General features: G+C 43.1%; 1 protein-coding gene across 1 annotated transcript in view; it reads right to left on the minus strand.

Annotated features, from left to right (window-relative positions):
- plxna4 (plexin A4) overlaps positions 1-24,015 on the minus strand; it is a gene marked incomplete at both ends in the record, with an annotated part of 207,926 nt that overhangs the window by 168,171 nt on the left and 15,740 nt on the right. The window lies entirely within an intron of this gene.

Genomic DNA, 24,015 nt, shown 5'->3' on the forward strand with positions numbered 1-24,015 from the left:
TGAACATCCAATTAATAAGTCATCCGGAGCAGCTCCAACTGCAGTTGTCAACATGCTCTCCCATGGCAACACTTCTGTCAAAGTGGGCAGTTGCCATGCGAGCACCATCCACAAAAACTGTTTCAATGAAACAGAGGAGAAGATATGAGGTAGTGGAGTGAAGCAAAACGAAAAAGGAAGAGTAGTATGTTTGTTATGGTCTGCATCCATCATCCTAATTGGAGTTCATTGTTTAGAGAGCATTAAATCAGCCTCTAATCAAGCCTCAGCATGGAGTTGTAAAGCGTCGCCACGGAGGACATTTTACTCTGAAACACCTTAAATCGCTTTAAGTGAGGATGCGTGTGTGTGTGTGTGTGTGTGTGTGTGTGTGTGTGTGTGTGTGTGTGTGTGTGTGTGTGTGTGTGTGTGTGTGTGTGTGTGTGTGTGTGTGTGTGTGTGTGTGAGTGAGTGTGTGTGTGTGTGTGTATTGTGTCACGTCTGATAGCCTTTTGTGTGAACCCAAAAGGGGGATAATTGGGAATGATCTCACCGGTGTGTAATCGGACAGAACCTCTCGCCCCTATGGATACGCACATTTAAACACACTCATTTCGAGGACAATTATCGGAAGGCACACACCAAAAACCGTCCGGGTTTTGAGAAAAACTTGAGAAAAGTCGGAAAACCTTGATAATGATGACAGAAAAAACCGAAAGGACAAAACAAACAACAGATATATATTTTTTCAGACTTAGTAGGGGGGGAGAAAAAATAGTCTCATTTCCTCACTGTGTTTTAATCACTATTTGCATAATGTTTCCCATTTGCGCCACTTAAATCATCAACTACACAGCAGCCAGCTATTAAAAGGGGAAAAACGAGAGGAAAAAACCGAAAGAGTCAACAAAAACATGCTCACACACAGTCGAGAGACGGGAGATAACAGATTTACACTGGCTGATCTCATCAAGATTAATAAAGCCAGGCAGGAAAGCAGCTGCAGAGAAGAAGTACAAGAAACACAAAAGGTATAGCTTCAATGGGATCAATAGATTGGGCATCAGTGTGGGGTCAGCGGCTGTGTCCGTCTGGGTGGATGACTCTCCGCCATGGTCCTCATTAGATTCCTATCTAACTCGCTGATTCATAGGTCTCCCCCCCCCCCCTCTTTTTTCATCATCTCTCTCTCTTATCGAATGCAAGCCTTTCCTGGCAATTTTGTTTATTTGGTTCCCCTAAATTCCCTTCTATTAGCCATTTAGTCCCTTCACTCTCTTCCTCCGTCCAGTGACTCATCTCCTCTCCACAGACGGGTTTGTTCGCCGACCCTCCAACTCCATGGTGACAAAACAACCCTGGCTGAGTATTTTATACCTTGCCGCTTTAAAACAGCACATATGACAGCGTCGTTTGGCTGGATTTTAAATGATACACCGCTCTGACACACGGCAACAAATTCAGATGTATTAAATTAGCAGTTGTTGAGATGTCACCTAGCAGCATGGCATGATCACAACACCGCAGGAGGAACACTGAGAACTGCGGCTGCTATCTTTGGTTCGGCAGCGCAATAGCGCCACGCCTCGCAGTTTTGCTTTTTGCCCATTTTATTTCCTAAATCTACGAGCACCTGAGTCTCTGGCTCCCTCATCAGTCACGCTGCAGAGCCAGAGCTCCACTTTCTCCATTGTGGAGTATTTTGTAATTTGTAATTCCAGTTGACGTACGAGTGTAGCCTCGTGTCCTGTTGACTGAATTATTCACCGTGGCTCAGTAGGGCATACTGCACACTGTTACCTAACCGTGCCAGAGACACTGTCGGAGCAGCGAGTGCAAACAACAACACATATGAGTGTGGACTGGAAGAAAGCGGAGGAATGTCAAGTTGCACATGGAGGGAGAGACCGGGCGAGCATGGAGATGACCGGGTTATAGGGGACTGAAGGATTTAATGAAAGAAGAGAATTGCATGAAAATGAAAAAAAAATGAAATAGCCTGAAGTAGAAAATAATAGATGGGTGAGAAATGAGGGAGCCTGCAAGAATATGAAACAATGGAGAGGAGCTGCGACATTGTTTTTGGTCAGAAAGATATACAGTAGAATTGTAGTTTAAAAAAAAAAAAAGAAGGATTGTGATGAAGTCACGGCAGGTCTTAAGTCTGAAATATTATGTCACAACTGTCATAAAAGAGAGAGAGGGAAAAAGGGAGAGAGAGAAAAGTGGAAGTCCCTTTGCTTTCATCTCCAATAATAGTAGCACACTTGTGTGTTGCACTCTTCATACTGAAGCTGCCAGGTCCCCTTCCCAAAACAAAGCCACAAAAATATCACTGCCAGCACTCGGCACATGCATTTACAAAAGCTGTGCGTGTGCGTGTGCGTGTGCGTGTGCGTGTGTGTGTGTGTGCGTATGTATGTGTGTGTGTGTGTGTGTGTGTGTGTGTGTGTGTGTGTGTGTGTGTGTGTGTGTGTGTGTGTGTGTGTGTGTGTGTGTGTGTGTGTGTGTGTGTGCGCGCCTATTCAAGCCTCCATAGCTGTGGGGAGTGAGGACTTCGGCATACATAATTGAAGATGGAGGAGAAGCCTGCCATCCAAAAGCAAAATGCCAACTGCTCGGCTCATTTTATTTTACAATAAGGGAGAGCCGAAGGTGTAGTGAGAAAATGAATAAAGAAGAAGACGAAGAATTAATAGAATAAGACACCTAAATCCATAAAAGGGTAAAGCTTCAGGACTAGTAAAAGCCTGAGTAGATCCAGTTAAACAGTCGGCAACAGCTGCCCTTCACCGCTCCGTCTTCCTGATCTGGCATGATCATTGGATGCACAATGATGTTAGAGACATTATGAAGAAACACAAGGTCACAGGTGAAGGGTCGAAGGTTCAGAAGGGTTGAGGTGAGGGTCGGGGTCAGAGCCATTCTGAAAACCCAACAATAGACGGAGACTATATGACCTTGGCTGGATAAACACATGCTCATCATAATTGATCCAAACACAGAAGGGAAGCTGAAGCCAATGAATAAAGATAATGTTATTATAGTGGAGAGGAGTCACTGGTCACTGCTTTTGTGTGCTCTCAGGCATGATCTATAGCCAGCGCTGAGTAAATAAATTAATGACTAAATGATTCAAACCCCAAATAGTTTAGCGCTAACACATTTTAGGAATAAAGTGCTTTGGTAAAAGGGCAAACAAAAGGCCCTGAAATTAGATCACAAAAGAGAAGAATGGTGGCAAAAAAATAAAAGCCATTTGGGGTGGGATGAAAGGCAACAGAATTGGCAAGCTAGTTTTTTTTTTGGTTTTTTTTGAAATGATGATCCTAATTCATCCCTGCTGGGAGATCACAGTTGTTCCACTATTTTATCTCCACAATACCTCTGTCATATGTCTGAGGAGGCTTTAACCAGCCATGCACAGCACAATATGGACAGATTTTCTCTCTCTGTACCTTGGCTTGGTGGTGGTCAGCTTCATACTCATTAGTCTGTTTGATAGATAAGAGGCTTGCAGCTGGAAAGCCACAGCACCCGTGGGTTTTGTGGGTTATAAAAGCGATGTAATCAGGTTTTGGCAAAAAGATATCTAAGGAGTTTAGGGAGGGAAAAGACTCACTAATTTGTGGATTTGAATTGGATTGAGACTCATTTAGAATCAAATCTGATGTGGCAAATGGCTGTAATCTGAGAAGAGGATACATAAACACAATAAGGCAGAGAATGGAGACTCCTGTGAGTGACATATTAATGGGGGGATGTATAAACTTGACTGTTGTGAACCAATCTTTCTCCCTCTCTGTCTGACTTATTTTCCCTTCATAGATTTTCTGTCACTGAATGCAAATTCTGTTAAACATTTGTGTTTTTGTGTTCCTTCTTTCCGCACCCAGCTTTCATGCTCTCATCTCATCTTATATGCTCATCCACCCGAATTTTTGCTTTCAGCCCATTTTTCCCCCCTCTCTCACCATAATCCTCTCTCTCTCTCTCTCTCTCTCAACTCTCACTCTTGCTGTCAGATCTCTCCATCCACTCTAGGCAAATTACACTTTTTAGATTACACCCCCAATTAAAAACCCCAGTGGTACTATGTTTGCATGCTGCTGCTCGTCTCTGGAAGGAGAAAAATTAGCTGTCTGAGTCTGCATCTGTGTGTGCACAAAATGAGCTTTTCAAAAGACGAGCGGCTGGAAAAAAAAAAAAAAAAAGCATATGTGCATGTTTGCGTACGTCTAATCGCAGACGGCAGCCCCCTGCTAAATCCCTATTAATGATCCTATTTACACTTGTTGCCAGATTGATCAAAGTTTAGCAGTTGTGTGATCCGCTGCCTTTTCATCTTAGCTGGTTTAGAAGGGGGGAAGCAGTTGACTGCTTCGTGTGTGTTAGTTTGTGTGTTAGTGTGTTATATATATATATATATATACATATATATGGAGGGAGGTTGTTAGTTGGCACAGTATGAGGCGGTTGGCACAAACAAGAGCAAGACGCCATGATAAGGCCGGGAGCAGGGCGGCGTTTATGTAGTGCCTGTGTAGTGAAGGTGTGGGCTGCTGGCTGAGATCTGAGGGTAGGAGAAAAACAGCCGTAATGGTCAGAGCAAGCAGGTGCTGCAGAAACAAAGCCATCTATCACAGGGTTGCAAAGTGGATGGCGTAACTGGTATTTTCCGCACCGCAATGTTTAGTTTGAAGGCTTTTCACGCTTTCAAACAAAGAATTGACCTTGCATAGGAGTAACCTGTGTTTACAGTGTGCTTTAAGTTTCATGATTTCACGTTAACCTTTAAAGAATCACATTTGTCGTGTCAGTGTGGTGGAAAGCTCTAATTATGGCAGTGTGCTTGTGAATCACTGCCATGAAGAATAAGCCAGTGAGAGGAAAAAGAGGCAGAGCTGAAGCAAATTGTAAATTCTTTGTTGTCGCGAATGAGAATGAAACGCTCCTTCACCACTGCCAAAATCCTTCAAAACTGACCCAGAAAGAAAAGGTGAAACTACTTGAACTAATGAATCTGTCATCTTGGCTTTGTCATGCATATTCTTTAGCTTATGAATGTAAATTATACTTGGAATTCACATTTGTCTATTTTAGTATATAATTAAGGGAATGTTTCTTTTGACAAAAAATACTCTATTATTAATTTTCTGAATCAATGATTCAACAACCTATTGAGCAAAACAACCCTGAGTTATCTGAATTACCGGGAGTGTTTTGGATTAAACATAAACTATAGAATATGAATGAAAATGCTCTCTGTGCATCACCATCTCTTCATCAGTTTTATGTGGAAGCTTTCTGTTTCTCTATAAAGCTACTATTCATAGAAAAACCTGGACAGCTGGAGGATCGGCTGACAGAGGCTCATCTGCGCAGGTAGACCCCCAGTGAGGGATTAAAACCAGTCACATGTGTTGGCATGACAGACGGAAAGCCTGGTTCCTTTTCTCAAACATCCTTTATGTCGGTGCATTTATGTATGCCTGTCCGTCCAGCCCAAATTAAGAAGAGGTTTGAGAGAGAAAGAGAGAGAGCGAGAGATGAAAGAGTGGAGGATGGGAAAATTGGAAAAACGTGGAAAGAATGGCCGAGTGTTTTATAGACGCTCTCCTCTTGGCCCCGAAGATCATTTATCAACCGGACAGAAACCCTAACAGCATACACACTTATGCACAAGTACACGTATCCACTCGCACACCATCACCTCCATTGTCTTTATAGCTGTTCATCTTCTGTAAAAGCACTTCACTCCCCGCATCCACAAGCAAGCATAAGCTTGTTTAAACACACCCATAAATATATACATCTCATATGCAATAAGTCAGTTTCACAAGACACTGGAGGATTTACGGCTTACCACTTTCACAGCAACTAGTTTCTGGTGGCGTCCTGAGAAAATCTTTCAGTTTAGCGAACACATGCCAGGAACCAACACCCCCGCCACAGACAGAACAAATTTCTGTGTGTAAGAATACTTTTTGATCTGGTATGTCAAGGAAATATTAATGCCAGTCTATTCACCAGTGTCTGAACTGTACAAATGTTATTGAAATTGTACATTAAACCATTTCATTCCACTGATTCATCCCACTTCGTCAGCGATCGTGTGACCTTAATCACATGCATAGCACCATAGCAATCACAGTGCTCATTATCATCAACAAATGCCCATTTAATCCTCCAGCTCACGCAATTAATCTAATTTATAATGTGAAAATGTGGAGGCCATCAAGAGAATCTTATACAGTCCACAGACAGAAGAGAGGAGGCTTCCTTGGGTCTGCAAAGAAATAAACCCATCACTCCATCAGTGACTATTCACAGTCCTATTGGCATGCAAATTTGCCTCTGCCTGGAATCAATCATCTTCTTTTCCTGTCCAACGGTGAGCCCAGCCGGCTGGGGCTGACACTGAGTGTGCCCACCGCCATGATATAATGGGATGTGCGAATCTTGCGTGCGTGAGTGTGTGTCTTCGGCATCAGTGTGGAGCGTCTCGGAACAGATTGAAGAGTAACACTTTTAATGGATGGTCTGGGAAGGTCAAAGACTCACCGTTGAGGGGACTGGTACAGAGAGAAACAATCAACTGATGACTGACAGGAGGAGGCATAGCGAGATAGTGAGCGTCCTCTCTAGATTTCCCATGACTCCTAACAGCCTCAATACCCGCACACTGATTTTTATCAAATAACCCCTTTGACTGTTTCTGTTGCCTCGCCTTGTAGATGTTGTTTTGGTCTTTTGGTACTATTACTGTGCATAAAAACAGTGTGTTGCATCAGCGGACAAGCAGCTGGCCGTTCCATTCATAGCAGCAGGATCTCCACACTTGCAAGTAAACTATGCATAATTTGACACCCAATAGTGTCCCAGACACAAGGCCAAATTGTCCATGTTAACTTCTCCAGCGAGCGCCGCCGAATCCCATAATAGTAGATAAACAGTTGCCTAGCAACAGAGCCTAGCAACCGCAGCAGTCTAGATATGCTATCGCTGTACAGGAAACTCGAGGGGAGACATGCCTCCACTTTCAGAAAGCAGCCGTTTATTAACGGAGGGCCCAGGGAAAACATCAAACTCCACTGAAATGGATCTCCCGTATCAATTGTATTGTTGATACAGATCCCTTTTTCCTACTCTGTGCTACCACAATGAATCACTTTTGATGAGTTAGTGCTTTGGGGATGCCTCTCATTTCTGTTGTCACACAAACACAAGCGCACTCACACACGCACGTACACACACACAACACACGCATCTACAAGTGGAAATAACCAACTGAGATGGAAGAAAGAGGCAATTTTGCAGCCAGCGTGTGCGAAGCACCATTGGGACAATTTCATAGCTTGAGGTCAATGTTTTCCTAAACTACATAAACCAAGCTGTGCAATAAGCACAGAGCAGAGACAGTGGAGAGCTTAATATGTATATAGTTTACATTCTGTGCGCAATAGACCAGCAGGAAACAAAAGTTGTTGTCAGTAAAGCCTCCTTTCATCTCACTAAAACGCTGTTCGCTGACACACACAACTGTTAACAGCCGTGAACTGATTACGGCATTCGTCATAGTTTTGTAGAAACACAGGCTGCGTAGATGGCCTTGAGCACAAGTACATATCCACTATTAACTCAGAATACAGTTTTGCACGCTCGAGACTGAAGACAAAATGCCTTTTTTCTCTCTCAAATGATGAGTAATTTCACTCCTCGTCCATAAATCAATTACGCATAATCCCCTGATACAGAGAATTAGTGGCCATTTAACATGAGGAAGTTAAGTGTTTGAGTGCACTGTGTGTCTGCACAGGAGCTGGTCCCGCTGTTTGTGTAACAATGCGAAGGATGATTTGGCTAAACAGGAAAGGTTAGAGGGATGTAAACATGTTTTATTCCTAAGGACAAAGTACTGCACTGCAGAGACCATTTATATAATGTATGTGTCTATATAACAGTGAGTAACTGTTACCACACGTATTTGCCATGTCCCTGCGTAAACAAATATTCATGTGGCTCACAACTTTATATTATCACTTTCTGGACCTGAAATTGATAAGAAGGGTGATGACATTTTTATTCGTAACAAATAAATGAGCCTGTTCACACATTCTCTGTGATTTTCTTTTTCATAAAACACAGTTGTCGTTGCAGCCGTTAAGTTTTTCTTAAAGGATTTCTAGAATATTACAAAGAACAAAAAACTATTCCGAGATGTACATCAGTATACGAGAGGAAATGTAGGCCCAATTAGGAGGAAAGTATACAATTTATTGTACTCACGAACAAAGAAAAAACAGCTTTGTGTTAGTTGGGGCTCTGCGGCACGCCAACACTTTTTTCTTCTGGGAAAAATGAAGCCCAAACAACGTTTCCCTGAGAGATGAGAAAGCATCCTCCATTCCTCCTCCTCGTTTGCTCGTTTTGTTCATTTTGCATATCATCCCCCATCCACCTCCCTCCACCCACAAAAACTACACTGTTCCCAAATTGGCATCAAATGCTCATTATTCAAGTGCCGATAGACGCGTTGGCACTGGGCGCACGTGAGAATGAAGTAGCTTATCCAGCAGCTGCTAACCAGCCTCACCAACTCCTGTGACGTTTTGCAGTGTGGAATAAAAAAAAAAATAAAAAAAAAAAAACATCCCCGAGGAGCAGTGTGAGCACAGGGAGGGACCAGCCGTGACAAAGCAAGGTGTTTGATAGAGCAGCTGATTAGTAGAGAGGACAGCCAATCATGCGGAGGCAAGACACGGATCCTTGTCTGCGCCGTGGCATCCGTCGCTACCTCCCCGTTTGTCCTGTTCCTGCATCCGTCTGGGTAGAAGGGAGCGGGAATGATGTTTCTATTTCAGATGGTGTCTCCCTTGGCGTGTCTTCGTCGGCCAAGTCTGTAGCCCACGCTGTGTGAAGCAGGGTGCCTGCCAACACGTCCTAACACACACAGTTACATCTGTAGTGTGCTGAGCCGGCAGGGAATTAGAGCCTAAACTGTAGGGGCATTGTATCACAACACAAGGTACTTGCGAGAATAAATAGAGCTCAATCAGCATTCACCTTTTAAAATGATGACGCAATAAAGGCCGCATGATGCATTCTTCCACTTTGTTTTCAATGCAAATCAAACATAGCAACGAATCATCCATCCACACATCTATCATCTAAAACACTTTTTCCAACATGGCTTATCTGTTAACTGTTGATTTGTTTTCCAACATGGCTTATCTGTTAACTGTTGATTTGTTTGGATAAATTGGCAAACTATTACACTGTTACAAAAAGCCATCCAAAAAAAGTAAAGATAGTTTTACAGTTTGAAAAAAGACTGCAAACACTGGGTTTTTGGTTGTCGGTTTTTTGTTGTTTTTTTTTCCCCTCACTTTTCTGAGACTGACTGCACTTTTTAATATGGCTGCAAAGCTGGCTGGACTGGACTCGGAGCTGACAGTTAAGCTGCTACCGCGGACGACAGCCAAGCAATGATGGTGGCGGCAGAAGGAGAGGAAGGACAGTGGTTTGGTTGGTTTGCCAGTTGTAGGAGCGGGCAGCTGAGACTAAACGGCAATAATGGTCTAACGAGGAGGAATCTGGAGAGCCAAACCAGATGGAATGGCCACAGCCACGTGCTCGCCTGGCTCTCTCACGGCTTTGTTAGCCAAACACAGACACAGATTTACTCCAAAATGAAGATATTGGTGGGATATTGAAATGAGACGGAACTATGCTGCCTCATAATCCCAAAGTCTGTTTTTTTTTCTCCCCCTATTTTAGTCATATTAGATACTGAGTGAGTATTTCCCCAGCGTTAGCTCTGCATGCCCTCTTCTTCTCACCAGCCTCCCAATACCCAAACTCCTTCTCTGATTGATATTCAGCACATTTGGTGACTAAAGTTTTCTCCTTCTCTGTACTAAGGGCTTAACTTTGATGAAAAGGGAGAGGTTGATTACATATGGGGAGCAAAAACTAGGCCTCGATCTTCAAGGAGGAGTATAGTAGATGAAAATGCTGTGTTGAGTTTTAGTCTACAATGAAAACAGCGAGAGAAAAGGAGAATTGTGGATTGGTGTTTGGGATGAGGGAGGGGGGCCACATCGGAGTGTCCTTGGAAATCAAATTTTCCAGGGTGCTCAAGTGTCAGGAATCAAGGACATGAGAAAAGGATAAAAAAATATCCATGGTGTTAGCTTTTTGGAGGATTTAGGCAGGTGCACCTCTCAAGAGGACACACACACACACACACACACACACACACACACACACACACACACACACGCACACACGCACACACGCACACACGCACACACGCACACACGCACACACGCACACACGCACACACGCACACACGCACACACGCTTCTCCATATATACAGCTTCTTAATCTTTAAGTATTGCTTGAAGCCACACTGGGAAGGAACCAATGGGGGAGGAGCACTCTCCTGGTTTCTTGTGTTCTTGAATTAGAGTGAATTTGTGTTGGGCAGTAGTTGATAAGAGGTTAGAGAAATAATTCCCACTGCTTATAGGTTACCAGGGCGGGTCCCTGAGCAAGGCTTCTGACCCCATTATTCTGTTGTAATCGGCGCTATATAAAATAAAGTTGACTTGAATTGACAATTAAATGTAGAAGCATGGTGGTGGCAGTATCATGCCACCAGAGTCTTTCACAGGGGTGGGGCCAAGGACATGACAATCTTTAATGAGGCTAACCAAAGCCTGAACCGAAACCGACCTGTCACACAAATCTGGGGAAGGCAGCTCAAACATGTTTCCCATCTAATCTAATTGTCTGAAAGGAGCTGTCACAAAGTGGGATAACCCGAATCCAACAGCATAAACCTGCAGGAATTTCCACAAAAAGAATCAAAGCGCCCACTGCTGCTGGTGTGATTTAAAAAAAAAAAAAAAATTGCAGAAACTGTCATTCTATGTTCGTAAATGTAAACTGGAGGGCAAAATAACAAGTTTACATGTTTATCATAAAATCAAGAGCAAATAAAGTGCAGAGAAAGTGAAGGGAAAATGTCAGAAATGTGCACACACGAAACCAGATTTGAAATCCATCTCCATTTAGACAAATTCTCTCATTGCTTTAAAACAGTGTCTCTTACTGTGCATTGGCAATTACCATTCAGTGTGTGCAGCGGGAGGATAGGGAGGGGGAAAAAAACACACCCATAAGCCTTTGGGAGAGCTCGTGTAGCAGAGATAAAAATCTATTTATTAAAGTCGGTGTTGAGGATGGGAAAAGAACGGGTGAAGAGAGGAGAAGTGAGAGAAAAATTGGAGACTCGGGATAGGTGTGCAAGATTACAGATGTTAATTTGTCTCAGTTTTTTATGCTTCTCTGCCATCGTTTTCATACCTCTTGGAGCATCCCTCTGTCTCTCACGCCCTCATTCCAACTCATTTATTTACAATATCAATCTCTCTCCCTTTTCATCTCTTCCAACATTGGGTGTATGAAGCAGCCTCCAATGGCTTTATGTCAGGCCGACATACCTGAGAACCCTTTTAGAGATGTTTACACTGGCATCTGCTTAATGGGCGAGTCAAAGTAATCTAAATTGCAAGTCTCTAACACCAATGCAGCTACATTAAAGGGTGTAGCTGCATCCATTTGTGTCTGTGAGATGAGTAGGTGGGAAAAGCTGAGCGATGCAAGACAAAAACAAACTAACAGGTGTATACTGAAAGGAAGCCGATGTTTTGCAGGGGGACTTAATGCACGGGTGGCTAATCGAATATCAAAACACAAAGGCTGAATTTGCCGGGGACGAACGCGAACGCAAAAAACTATATAAATACTCCATACACACACCACACACGCTTGCAAACATGCCCCCCCCCCCCCCCCCCCCAATCTCAGTCTACACTAATCTCAAAAGGTTTGAAAACGCCCACGTACGTCCAAAGAAACACAACCCCCTCGACGGCATGCTCTTGCATCTGCAGTCTCTGAAGTCTCCCGTGCAGCTTGGCTAAGCTGTGAAGTACAGCCTTGGCCTGCCTGTCTGACTGGCTGCAAGCGTTTACTGCAGGGAGGAAACAAAATGACCCAGTTGTGAGGCAAACTATTCTCTGCAGAGAAAGCGAGGGAGAGAAAGGCGATAGGAAGGAGAGAGGCAGAGGAAAGGGAAAGGTGTGTGGGGGCATTAGTCACCCCAGGAGACCTGTGGCGTGCAGCGATTGGCTGCAGGCGCGCCGGGGAAAGGAAGCGGTGAGCGAAGGAGGAGAGGCAGAGGGCTCACCTGCAGTGGCGTGTCCTCTATAGCTGCACACACTCAGCCATAAATCACAAGGACTTGAAGAGGGAGAGGACGTCAGACAGAAAAGGATGGAGGTTTAAAAGTGAGGCAGAGGTAAAAACACACGCGCACAAAAAAAAAAAAAAATAGAAATACAAAGAATGGGACTGCAAAAATAACTGCTGCATGTCCGATACAAACAGGAAAGAAATTGATTTTCTTCCAACTAATTTACAATGATTGGTTTTAACTAAAGTGATGCAAGAAAATGAAAGGCAGTTCCTCATTAGCGAAGCCCTTTAATGAAAAGAAAATTACGTTTACTGTATCACAAATAATCACAAACTTTAATTACGGCTGAAGTTTACAGGAAAACTAAATGATTTAAAAACTGGTGTTTAATGCAATTTCTACAGCCTCCATTCTTTGTGCCGTTTAAGTGTCCAATCTGAGGTTCAACAGTATAAATTTGTAGTATGGGAGGCACTGATGGGAAATTACACTCTGGCTGTGGCAGTATTACTGCTAGCCATCCATCCACTGAGCTATACAGGAACACATCGTGTGATTAGTTGCCAGACAGCGTATTGATTTTCCACTGCTGGAACCACAAATTAACTATACAATGATTTGGTACGCGGGCATAAACGGATGTATGAGACAAAATTGGAAATATAATTATTACACTTTAATTTTGTAGGGGGTTTTAACACCATTTAGATACATGTAAGCCACTCTTGAGAATCTAAAGATATGTGACACAAAAAGTAATTATTGCAAAGTGCTGTTTCAGATGCAACGGGAAAGCATCAAGAGCAGCTGCATAGGACGATTCTACGCTGCTAAGCCACCACACTAGAACTTTGGAGCGTTTCTCTGTGGTTACATACTTGATAACCAGCAACAGAGGAGAGGGAAAGCTCGGACGTAATTACCTAGTTACTCACTAGCTTAACAGAGACATCATATGGCTGGAGAATGTTAACAGAGAAGCTAATTAGCTGGCTCAGTCGAGGTGGGCTTTCAGAATGAAGCAGAGCGAGAAGTGATATGTTTCATGAGTGCGAACACTGAAAATCAGTGAGAAATCCCTGTCATCCGGATGCAAGTGTTTATTCTCATTCATTGCCCTTACAACAGGTTTTTGATTATGTTTGTGGAAACTGGCTGGAATCCTAACTCAACATATAGCAAAAGGCAATTTAACATGGCAAACTAAAACCTGTTGGTTAATCTGAGGCTGAGGGAGTCCATTAATGGCCAGCACTGTGATACGTCTTTATCCCCAGGCACCAGCATTTGCGATAACCAGCAAAAACTGAAGACAGTTTGCCTTCGTCTAAATTGCTTCATGACGCAAGCTCCATGCCTGCTTGGCAAAGGCATCCGAAGTGAGCAGCTTGTAAACACATGCGAGCTGCCAGCTTTTCTCACTGGACAGTGAGACAACATGTTAATTACAATAGAGACGGTAAAAGAGGAAGAGGAAGGAGGGACAGAATGATAGACGAAACCACAGGGAGAAGAGAGACTTTTTCTGCACGCTTGTTAGTATTTGTTGTAATTCACGTGCCATCGCATGTGCCGTTTCTTGGCTGGAATCTTATCAAGGCTAGCATTTCTCTACCCATTGTCAGAAAAAACTTCAGAACAGGTTGCACTGATATTCCCAAGCTTCACAAAGGGATGTTGGGTTCTACTGTTTTCATGTAAACAGACATCATTTTCAAAACACCGTTGTGTAAATGCTAAATTTTTCTGAAAGGAAAATGCAAAACCAATGAGTTTTCACTTGAAACGTTGTGGTGTAAATGGGGCCTGAGACACCAACTCACTGTGGGGAGAGGCTGGAGCATGCAGATTAATCCCCCATAGGCACAGGAAGATCAGGCAAACTCCATAAAGAAAAGAAAGGGACTGACAAAATATTTAATGAATATTTAATTTGCTGACTCAAGGTTCGGTGGGTATTTACTTCCATTTGAAGATTAGTGCCTGTGCCAAAAACAAAATTACTTTCTAAGACGCTGAAACAGCATCAACAAGTTAATAAGACGGCTTCACTGGTCATCATAAGATTCCCATGTTTATGCAACATGGATATCCAAATTACAACAACGCTTGATAATTACTGTTTGCAGCTGCAGTTTTTTATTCAAAACAAACTGACAAAGTTGATCCCTGAGATCTGAGAACTGAGAAGAGATTATAACAGCGAAATCATTTTTTTGTGATCAAAGCACAGAGTCCAGATTCTCTGCCAGCCCTTCAGGTTGTACATGTCCTCAGACCTTGACTTTTCCTTCTCATATCAGCATCTTAACCCTGAGCCAGCATCACACCGGAGTCAGCTGAAGTTCCGGCTGCCAGGAAACAATGAGAGATCCGACTGAAGTTTGCCATTTCCACTCTCCAACTTCTCTGCTGGGTCAAGCCTTTCAAATCCACGTACACAGCGTGGAGAATAGCCACTCAAATCACTCACAGCTCAATACGCAGCCACATACTGGTACTCCTCTCAGCCGGTGCAGGCTCATGAGAGTGAAATGAACATCAAACTCTATTCCGCCGCTCTCACCCTCTCACTTTACCCTTTCTCGACATTCTCTGCATCTCTCCAGCTTTCATCCTTTATTCTTGCTTGCCAATTTTTGCCCTCTACACTTTTTCAGTCTCTCACTGCTGGGCTCTCTCCTCTCTGAGGCTCTTCACCCACTCTCTTCCTGCCTCCCATGTTGGAGGAGATCGCTGGAGATCATAATAAATAAAGAAATACAAGATCTCTGCAAACCTCGTCTCATCTGAACGTTAGTCAACTTCAAAAGGAGGCTGAAAAATCATTACCAAAAAAAAAATATATATATATATATATATATATATCAGTGCAACAGGCTGGTATGGCAATTTGGAATGGCAGCAGGCTGCCAATCCAAATCTGTTTAATCACATGTTAAGTTTGATAAATAGGTCCAAAATCTCTGACCACATGAGCCACACACTAACTGTAACCCTCACATTGTGAGATGCAGGCCAGCAATGCAGGATCTTCATAACATCAACTTGGTCCTACGTCGTGTTTGCGTGTACAAAAATGGTGGCGTAAAACTGCAGCGAAGCAGTTGGTTACCAAGGTTGGTTTTGTGTGTGGGTGTGTGTGTGTGTGTGTGTGTGTGTGTGTGTGGGGGGGGGGGGGGGGGGTCCTGCTCAGCCCCTGTCAGCTCATCAATTATAAAGAAACCTTGGAATGGAGGGAAAAGGCCGAGCTTCAGCTATAGCGTCTAGAAATACACACCTGAATGACACACCTAACGTGACCAGCTATTTTTGCATACGGACACACACACACACACACACACACACACACACACACACACACACACACACACACACACACACACACACACACACACACACACACACACACACACACACACACACACACACACACACACACACACACACACACACACACACACACACACACACACACACACACACAGGTGCACAAGCAATGTCATCCACTCCATCAGGGCACTTTGTGTTACTGTTGAGTCCGGCCACTGCTGACTCGCTCTCCGCTCACCTGAGCATCATGGGATACTTTGTCCGCATCAGAGGAGACTTTCATCCACTAAGCACCCAGATTACCTGCAGTCTGACACCATTAATTACCCCCCCACCCCAACCCCACACAATACCCCAAACCACCATTACGACTTCCACCTCACCAGAGTTGAAATGCCTCGATAATTTCTCATTCCATTTATCCCCAGTTTATGCCTGCATCCATCCTGCTCTCTTCTTTCACTGTCACCATGTCATGCACACCTAAATTATACTACTCGCCTGGCCCCAAACTCTCCATCAATCTTTCATTTCACGACAAAGAATTTATCTAATCTTTCATTATCTTGGTTTTATTCTGTATCCACCTGTAATAAGCCAGTTTTGATTATCTAGCAGTAGCCAGCTCCCTGTCTCTGGCATAGTCCAAGTTGTACCCATCTGCAGAAACCACAGTTTGTGATAGATACAGAAATAAAAGCGGTTTAAACTCTCCCACAGTGAAAGCTCCATGAAACATTAAAACTTTATTTCATCAATACGCATCATCAACAAAACTGAAGGAACTACTAAACTACCAATAAAGCAGGTTAAATTTAATATGATTTAAACCTAATAGCACAATATGAATCCAGTTTATGAATCATCTCAGTAGTTTTGTCTCTGATCTCCTGGTCAATTACTTCCTCTCCCACTTCTGCTGCCTTGTTTAACCCCCCAAAGCGTCCAGCCTCGCAACCCACTGCTCCAAACAATACCCGATTTCTCTGCATTTCTGTTTCCATCCTATCTTCTCCTCCATTCCTCTTCTCTTTTCTCCTCTGCCTCATCTCCCCAAAACCTTCTCCAGAACCATCCCCATGTGACCGTTAAATCTTCTCCACTGAATACACCATTCAGCCTGCTGCCCATTCAAATCACCAGTTTACCAAATGAGAATTTTTTTTGCCGCAGCACACAAGCCTTCTTCTTCTCTTCTCCGGCTACTAATGGACTTCACTTCTCATTAGCGTTCATTTCTTACAGCACAGAATTGACCAGTGCGTGCATATACCCTGATATGAAAATTTGAAACACAGAACAACTTCCATGAGTGCACAGTAATCTGGAAGTAGACCTTAAGCAGAAAAAAAGTGTGCTTCAATACTTACCAGAGGATGAGCCATACAAAAAGAAAACTGTCTAGAAGCAATGGTGCAATAAAGGAGCTATGGTGAAGCAGGGTGGAAGAGGCAGAGGGAGGTTACTAGAGACTGATTATTCTTGACGTGCCTTTCTTTCCCAATATGAAATTGCAGAGCAAAGCTGGGTAATGGACAGAAGTTAACAGAGTGAGACTCTAATATTGCAAGTTCAATCAACCTTATAGCTGGGACGTGGACAGTACCTGTCAACCAATACCAGCCCACCGTCATCAGATCAGCTCACTGATCTTTCTGTCGTTTTGTATCAGCATAGTATCGACACTGTGTGTGCGATACTCTGATCTTTCCTTGCAAATGAACTACTGAATGAATCACAATAAACTCTCTCAGATGTGTGCGTGTAGTCCTCTGTGTGTTAATGCCTTCTATACGTCCAATCCAGCACATGTGGAGCTGCCTGTGCTACCATGGCAACTCATGTCTGAGCTTTTGTGTGTGTGTGTGTTGCAGCATTGGCTGGTGTGGGAGCAAAAGCGCAGGCACGCGCGCGCGCACGCACGCACGCACGCACGCACGCACGCACGCACGCACGCACGCACGCACGCACGCACGCACACACACACACACACACACACACACACACACACACACACACACACACACACACACACAGAGTGCCAAGGCAACTAGCAGGACTGCTGAGGAATACTTAACAGTTGGGGGAACATTGACATTCTGGGAATACCGGCTGAGTGCTGCAGTGGTTGAGACCACTGGCCAGGGCGGCTGGGTGGGGTTGTAATGGCACTGGCCAGGCCAATGACAGCGGCATGCACGCGGGTGTGCACACCTGTCCCGAACAGTGTTGTGTTTATTCCACAACCAGGGAGCAGAGGGGGTGTAAATCACAAACCACTGTCCGCGCACATGCACACAACGCCTCCCCGTCCTAAAGCATATTTCATCATTAGCTTTAAGCAGTTAATCCTCTGCTCCACTGACCACGGCTCAGCTCAGCCCATTTCAATAATCTGCATCTGGAGCTAACCAACCCATCATACACACATGCCTGGACAAGCGCAGACATTCGTGCAAAACAAGGACACAATCAACCCGCAGAACATATGGGACTGGTCCAGAACAATAAATATCTCAAGGAGAATCCCTCACAGTGGAGGTTGAGCAACACTCCTCTAAAATAATGTCACAATAACTCAAGAGTATTTCAGGAATAATAGCATTTTAATTATGTGGATTATGCATACATTATTTTATAAAATTGTTTATTTGAGTAGGTTTACAGAGGTCGGTAATTTTGGGCGTCCCAAATGACAATCCAAACATCATTCTTAAGCACCATGTCTATATTTCTCCATTTTCGCCCCCCAAAAATAGAGTGAACGTGCTTTAAGTACTTGTATACTGTTTGTAAAAGCATTCTTCAGCGTGGATATTGTAAAATACTCGCTGCAATAGTAGGGAAAGCATAAAAGTCATGCACATTTTAAAGAATTTCCATCTAGCATTAATAAAATATTCTATTTGACATTATAATACTCTGTGGAGCCATTTTCAAATATGCTTCTTGTTGTTTGTTTGGTAAGCTGACATGTTGCACACAAGTAAGAATATAACCATGATGACTGAATACATTTTTACAGTACATTCAGAATAGTGCACATAGAATCTAATATTTTACCAGAAATGATAAGATTTGTCACAACCCTGTCTCAGATCCTTATACTACTATCTACAGATAATCTATGGTGCTCAGAGCACCCGGTTGAAGATTCTCAATATAATCATTTCAGTGGAGATGGCACAAAAGATATAGAAGGAAAAGGTAATGAGACCGTCAAGTCAAGCATGTTACCTGCAACATGAAACAGATATTGACAGAGGTTGAATCAAAAGCATGAGTTTGACCTTTCCTTCCCAAACAGCAAACATTAACCATTCGGTGTTGAAATTGACCGGTGTGTCATCGTTCCTGACAACCTTAAATGGCACATCGTTCTATACCTCAACACCACTTCTCGCTGTCAAGGAGCTTTGTGAATCATCCTTTTATTGAATAACATTTCTGACTTACTCTCCTTCACACATGTCAGGCAATCGTTTCTTTACCTTCATCTTGATTTCACAACCCGAACTCTTCTGCCTCTTGTTTGCTGGATTCCCTCCCAATGTTTTCTGTGTCGTTTTGATTAGGACATATTGCAAAAGCAGACAGAGCGGTCACAAGATGACGTGTCACAAGTTTTTAATGTGAAACATGTCCTCATTTCATCATCACTCGAGGAAACATAAGTGTTTCATTTTTAGAGGCCACCTTCGGTTGTGCCGGGCATAAATTTGTAGTATCTAGGACAGTGAAATACACGTATCAAGTGATTTTCTGTCCTCACTACCTCTGCATGTTCTGCCTTACACATTTCTGTGCCACCGTCTATGTCAAGTTCAAGGTTAGCCGCTCATTGTATTGAGTGCCAATGGTCCCCCATTGGGAAGGACAGAGGGGAGATGCATTAGCACCTCTGCAGGTGGCCCTCAATCTCATCCCTTCCCTCTCTTTCCTCTCTACTTCTTCCCTCAACACCCACCCTCTTGTTACCTAGTCCACCATGGCCCCATGGAGATACCTGGCCAGGCTTTGTCCAATATAGGTTTGTGTGGGCCATTTGTGTGGGTGTGAATGTTCAGCGATGCATGCATGTGTGCTTCTTCCAATACATGCAATCGTGTGCAACGTGTGAGTATCATGCTTGTGTGTCAACCCGACAGCACATCGCCCATGTGTAGTACGACCAGATGACCATGAACTGAACCAAAACCCTACGGGGGGTAAAGTCTTTCCCCTTGACCTGCTGGTGTGTGCTGACCTGCAGAAAATGGACTTAAACCTTACCCAGCCACAGCCTTTTATCTCCATCACATCTCCATCTCTTTCATAAACCACAGACCATCAAGCACACAAACTGACCGACGGACAGGCCGACAGGAGCCATATGGTCCATTCACGTCCAGTGGCAGGAGGTAACCATCAAAGAGCTCTAACAGCAACTCCACTCAGCCATGGACAGATCGACAGAGGGAGGGAGGGAGATGAAGGGAAGAGGGAGAAGGAAATTATGAGGAGAGACGAGGGGTGTAGGAATATGACAGGAAGTAAATTAATAAGAGGGGAAAGACAGGAAAATGCTATCGTATTTACTCAAACATAGTTAGCAGAGAGGTGGCATTGAAAACTCTAAAATTAGGTGTACAGCTTGAACAGGTTTGAGGGATATGAGAGTTTTTAACTTTGTATGAGGCAATCGTGGTGGTAGTTTTGGCCTTCTCATTGAATAGTACCAATTTATGCTGCCGCTCATTGATATTCAGCTTCGACAGTCAAAACTTTACAAAACACAGCACTGAAGACATCCGAGGCAAAGGTTAGTCTCTACATCTATTTTATTTCATGCTTTAATCCAGTTTGAGTTTATAAGATCAGAGTGAGAAGATTCAGCAGTTACTCAGAGACCAAATGGGCTATAATTAACGACGGTTGATAATTGCTGTGTTTCTCATCCAAACTTAAGCTCCAGACTCTGTCATTTCTGCTTTCCCACACATGTACATATAAACATCTTTCAGTATGACTAACACAACCCACTCACTTCCGCCGGACCACAATGATCTCAAGATTTTAACGGAGAATCGATCACAGCGCTCATCCTTAGAATACATAATCAAATATTTTGTTTCTCCTCTTACAGTTGATGAGGATTTTTTACACAACAATAACTAGAACAAATAAAATGTATATCTCTTATTAATAATTTTATTTAGGTTTCAATTAATTTGGAGTAAGTATGCATTATCTCAGTTAATGAAGGCTTGAGAAAATGGTAATAATAATAATAACAGGCTCTGTCAGTTCATATATCGTGTGCCCATGTCTGGACTCCGATCTAGGGGCCACACAATATATTAGTGGTATTCACTCTGAACTACCATTACAATAAGCTATTTCTCTGGCAAATTGAATTTAATTCACTCAGCTTCCTGCGCAGCTCAACTTCATGATGTCATAAACGTGAGCCTGTAAATGCTAACCGTTAGCTCACACAAATGCCACTCCATTAACGTCCATCCACTTCCTTTTTACCGGAATGCTCAAATTTATTCGGGGCGATGTGTTAGTCACACAATCATAAATAAAACCAGAAAAAAAACAGAGGGGACACCGTGCAAGCAAGAAAACCCAGGAACGACAAGGGAAGAAATGGGGTTGAGTGATGGAACGAGTTAGGTGGAGGAGTGCGTATAAATCAACATCCATTAGCCAAGGGGTTATAAAGTCACTGATGAAGGAGGTGGACTGAAGCTCAGACTTTTTATTGTCTTGTTGTTGTCCTTTATTGCCTGTGATGTCATCTAATGGTATACGGTTAATGATAGGGGAGGGGAAGTATGTATGTACATGGGAGGGGAGGATGGGCTAGTAATGGGGCTGTGTGTGCTTGTGTGCACGCCTGTGTTGACACAGAGTATTGATCACCTTCGGTCAAAGCGGGTCTGCGACGATGCTTCGCCTGAATATACCATATGTGCCCAATCAGTACTCCGATCCTTTTGAGACTGCACAAGAAAAAAATAAGCCAAATTCCCACAACCATATTGCTTCTGACCACTAAATTAAAAGGAATTTAGATGAAATGGTTCAAGATTGCATTCAAACATGTTCTGTTATAGAATTTCTACGATGTGATGCCTGGAATATAAAACTCTTGAAAGATGTTTTACTTTCTACAGTTTAAAAGTAAACAGTAAAGACATGACGCTAGATCATGGTCATTATTAATCATGCTAATGAAAATATTGCGAACTGCGCTGAAGGTTAGTGTTCAATTTGCTCTCAAAGTCACTGGGAGCGGACTTGCATGTTGTCTTTGTATCGCCTTGGCTACGAGGTGCCTCTGATCGGAGCAGCTGGAGTTCGAAGGTCTTCATGTTAAACTAAGGAGTGAATATTCAGCAGTTGTGTCATATAAATCACAATTTTATGAAGAAAGAAGTAATGTTTTTCTGATGAATGAATGGTTTTGAGAAATGATAATCAGGAAGAAAAATCCTTTTTTTGAATAACTTAACCATCTTAATATAGTTGAAAAAAACATTTCCATTTGATACATAAAATGGAAAAAAAGCCCTATCCTGTGGAGATGAAAGATTACAACAACAAACATGTAAATGTACACCAATTCGCATGAACAATGTATGCTGAAGCACAACAACAACAAAAAACGTTGCTCAGTCATTATAGTGGCATTTTTGTCTCAGCTCCTCCATTTATTTGTTTATTTTTTTTACTTTTCTCAAATTTCAAATTTCAATTTTCACACTAACGCTCTCTTCCCACCTTCGCACTTCCTTTCATCACATTATTTTTGGGGGGATTACAGTCCATCTCTGTCCAGTCTTCCTCCCCCCGCTCAGCCTTCATCTGCTTCCCTCAGTCACTCCATAACTTCTCTCCTCTTCTCTATGTAATGCCGTCTTCTCAAGCCCTGTGAAGCTCTCTGGCCTGGCCGCCCCCAGAATTAGTCTCAGTCATGGCCTGATGTGTGTGTGTGTTTGTGTGTCTGTGCGTGTGCGAGCAAGCAGGGCAGAAGTAGAGGAGTTACCCAGTTGTATCGCACCTCGCAGCAGTGCATTATCCCATTAGCTCTGAAAGGGGGTTGTTACATGCGGGAGGGCACGGGGGCATGAGGGGAGTCTGAGGTAGAAGCCACAACACGCAAAAACCCAGCTTATCCTGTGCTGTTGAACTCCGAGGGGACAAATCTTGTTTAGCCAGGAGCTCTGCTGTCACACTGAGTGTGACGTGTTTTTTCAAGGTAGACAGTTTTGGTCAAAGGTGTTCACATTTTCTATGGGCGGCACTCACCGGCAAAAAGATTCTCACTCGTCCGGCTCTTCAAAGCGGTCAGAGCCATTATGAAATGACCTGGCACACTACTCACTTCAGTCCAAAACTGCTAAATTATTAGGAATAATCATGACTCATTCGGGGCTTTTTTGTTGTCATATGTTACACATTTAAGAATTAATACATTCTGCATTTACCGTATTTTCCGCCCTATAAGGCACACCTAAATACCTCGAAATTTCTTAAAGGCTGCCAGTGCGCCTTATAGCCCGGTGCGCCTTATATATGGACGATTGTTCTACTCCAGGCTGCTATTTGACAGCTGAACAACTAGAAGCTTTTATTTTGACAACTCTAACTTTGCAACCGGATCTTCAGTGCGGACCAGACTCCGCACAACACCTTAATCACTCATGGTTGCACACCAACGTTCTAACAAACCAAAATAAACTAGATGAAATAATTACTCCCTAAACTGGGGAACAAAAACACAGCATAAACACAATCAACACCAAGCCCAACAACGAGCCACAATAACCTCCAACAACACAAAACATGAATTTGTCGCTGCAAGGCATGATGGGACATCATGCCTTGCAGCGACAAATTCAACCTGAGCTCCTCAGTGCAGCCGATAGAAACTCCCATAATTCATTGCAGCTGTTTGTGGTGTTTTAAATGCAATTATTGGGGGTTATATTTGGTTTGTGGTGTCGGTAATAATTGTGTTGTGTTGTGTTTTTGTTGCTTAGTTCATGTAGTTTAGTTTATTATTATTATTATTATTACCGGTAGTTGTAAGTTGTCAACCAGTAGTGAAGAAGGTTTTGTATGTAGTGTGGTACTGGCATAGGCTGCAGGTAGGACTATCAAAATAAAGTGTGTGCACCTCTCTGGGTGTGAGAAGCAATGGAAAATGTAACATAATGGCTTTGAGCTATAAATGTTGCTGACCACTTGTCTGTTCCATGCGGTGTGCCTTATATATGAATGAAGTAGTAAATTATGTCAATCAATGTAGGTGCGCCTTATAACCCGGTGCACCTTATAGGGCAGAAAATACGGTAATTTGATTCTATTCCTTTAATTTGGCTTCAAGAACGAGATGGGAAACTGTGTGTAATCAATTCACAACATGCTGATTTGTGCTGTG

The sequence above is a fragment of the Blennius ocellaris genome (genome assembly GCF_963422515.1).
Source record: "Blennius ocellaris genome assembly, chromosome: 22".
Classification (NCBI taxonomy): domain Eukaryota; kingdom Metazoa; phylum Chordata; class Actinopteri; order Blenniiformes; family Blenniidae; genus Blennius; species Blennius ocellaris.